Source organism: Styela clava, unplaced genomic scaffold, assembly GCF_964204865.1.
Source record: "Styela clava unplaced genomic scaffold, kaStyClav1.hap1.2 HAP1_SCAFFOLD_30, whole genome shotgun sequence".
NCBI classification, from domain to species: domain Eukaryota; kingdom Metazoa; phylum Chordata; class Ascidiacea; order Stolidobranchia; family Styelidae; genus Styela; species Styela clava.
Genome location: NW_027556480.1, coordinates 57,501 through 60,000, shown reverse-complemented (window position 1 = coordinate 60,000; position 2,500 = coordinate 57,501). Strand labels below are relative to the sequence as shown.

The 2,500-nt window shown below is 53.6% G+C and overlaps 1 non-coding gene across 1 annotated transcript in view; it reads right to left on the bottom strand.

Moving 5' to 3' along the window:
* LOC144418738 (small subunit ribosomal RNA) overlaps positions 1 to 1,430 on the bottom strand; it is a 1,810-nt gene extending 380 nt beyond the window's left edge. Inside the window, exon 1 of the ribosomal RNA XR_013473645.1 lies at positions 1 to 1,430. This exon is cut by the window's left edge and continues 380 nt beyond it. This is a non-coding gene — a ribosomal RNA (small subunit ribosomal RNA).
* Between the last annotated feature and the right edge of the window lie 1,070 nt (positions 1,431 to 2,500).

Here is a 2,500-nt window from a genome sequence, read left to right as displayed (position 1 = left end):
GTTATTGCTCAATCTCGTGTGGCTAAACGCCACTAGTCCCTCTAAGAAGTTAGACGCCGACCGAGAAGGTCGCGTAACTATTTAGCATGCCAGAGTCTCGTTCGTTATCGGAATTAACCAGACAAATCGCTCCACCAACTAAGAACGGCCATGCACCACCACCCACAGAATCAAGAAAGAGCTCTCAATCTGTCAATCCTACCTGTGTCCGGGCCGGGTGAGTTTCCCCGTGTTGAGTCAAATTAAGCCGCAGGCTCCACTCCTGGTGGTGCCCTTCCGTCAATTCCTTTAAGTTTCAGCTTTGCAACCATACTTCCCCCGGAACCCAAAGACTTTGGTTTCCCGGAAGCTGCCGGAAAGGTCGTCATGGTAACGCCTCCCGATCGCTAGTTGGCATCGTTTATAGTCAGAACTAGGACGGTATCTGATCGTCTTCGAACCTCTGACTTTCGCTCTTGATTAAAGAAAACATTCTTGGCGAATGCTTTCGCAGTAGTTCGTCTTCCGCCGATCCAAGAATTTCACCTCTAACGGCAGAGTACGGACGCCCCCGTCTGTCCCTCTTAATCATTACCTCGTGCTCCGAAAACCAACAAAATAGAACCGAGGTCCTATTCCATTATTCCATGCAACACTATGCAGGCGAACAGCCTGCTTTGAACACTCTAATTTTTTCAAAGTAAACTTATCGGCCACCGCCGACACTCAGTCAAGAGCACCGACGGAGAACCGAAGGTGAGGCGAACGCAACCAGTGACACGCCTTGCGACGGACCGGCGGCGCTCGCCCAAAATCCAACTACGAGCTTTTCAACCGCAACAACTTTAGCATACACTGTTGGAGCTGGAATTACCGCGGCTGCTGGCACCAGACTTGCCCTCCAATGGATACTCGTTAAGAGTTTTAGGATGTACTCATTCCAATTACAGGGCCTCGTTAGAGTCCTGTATTGTTATTTTTCGTCACTACCTCCCCGTGTCGGGAATGGGTAATTTGCGCGCCTGCTGCCTTCCTTGGATGTGGTAGCCGTTTCTCAGGCTCCCTCTCCGGAATCGAACCCTGATTCCCCGTTACCCGTTATCACAAAGGTAGGCACGTAGCGTACCTTCGACAGTTGATAGGGCAGACACTTGAATGATACGTCGTCGGTGCAGAGACCGTACGATCCGCGTGGTTATCCAGAGTCATCAAACGTCACAGGACGAACCCGGTCGGTTTTGATCTGATAAAAGCGCGCCTCCCGAAGTCGGCGCTTAATGCATGTATTAGCTCTAGAATTACCACAGTTATCCACTTCGCTTACGAGACCAAATAAACCAAGACTGATTTAATGAGACATTCGCAGTTTCGCTTTACGAGAACTCGTACTTGCACCTGCATGGCTTAATCTTTGAGACAAGCATATCACTACTGGCAGGATCAACCAGATAGCTGCGACAGCTGCGCTCGGCCCTTGCTGGGCCGCCCGGCGCGTGCTCGTCGCATTCGTTTAAGACCGAGGCGATCGCCTGCGGCCGTACTCAGCTTCGACAGTCGCTGGCCGCGACGTCCACGCTCTCGCCGGCAGTGCCAGGCGGAGCGATTTGCGTTTTTTCTTTGCTCGCCCTCTCTCGGGCTCGATCCATTCAGTTTCGCACAAACAAGAGCTCTGCCGGCCGCCTGCAGCGGTGCCTAAAACCCGGGCATAACAATGCGACCGTTCTGCTAGGCCGACAAGCGCTCAAGCCAGACGCTCGATCGAACGCCCCCTACATATTAGTCGAGACAACGGCTCGCTCATTAGCATCGCGTTTGTACTTTAACTTTTTTCGGCTCGGCTTCTTTCGACGCCGATGCCGGCGACGCAGCACTCTCTCGCCCGCCAGCCACCGAGAAAAGGGTGCGCTCCGACCGGCCCCGCACCGCTCTTTCTTGGCTCATTCGAAATTACTGTCTTTCGCTCTGACATGCCTTACCTAGGGTTAGGTTAGTATGCTTGCACGTTTGTACTTTAACTTTTTTCGGCTCGGCTTCTTTCGACGCCGATGCCGGCGACGCAGCACTCTCTCGCCCGCCAGCCACCGAGAAAAGGGTGCGCTCCGACCGGCCCCGCACCGCTCTTTCTTGGCTCATTCGAAATTACTGTCTTTCGCTCTGACATGCCTTACCTAGGGTTAGGTTAGTATGCTTGCACGTTTGTACTTTAACTTTTTTCGGCTCGGCTTCTTTCGACGCCGATGCCGGCGACGCAGCACTCTCTCGCCCGCCAGCCACCGAGAAAAGGGTGCGCTCCGACCGGCCCCGCACCGCTCTTTCTTGGCTCATTCGAAATTACTGTCTTTCGCTCTGACATGCCTTACCTAGGGTTAGGTTAGTATGCTTGCACGTTTGTACTTTAACTTTTTTCGGCTCGGCTTCTTTCGACGCCGATGCCGGCGACGCAGCACTCTCTCGCCCGCCAGCCACCGAGAAAAGGGTGCGCTCCGACCGGCCCCGCACCGCTCTTTCTTGGCTCATTCGA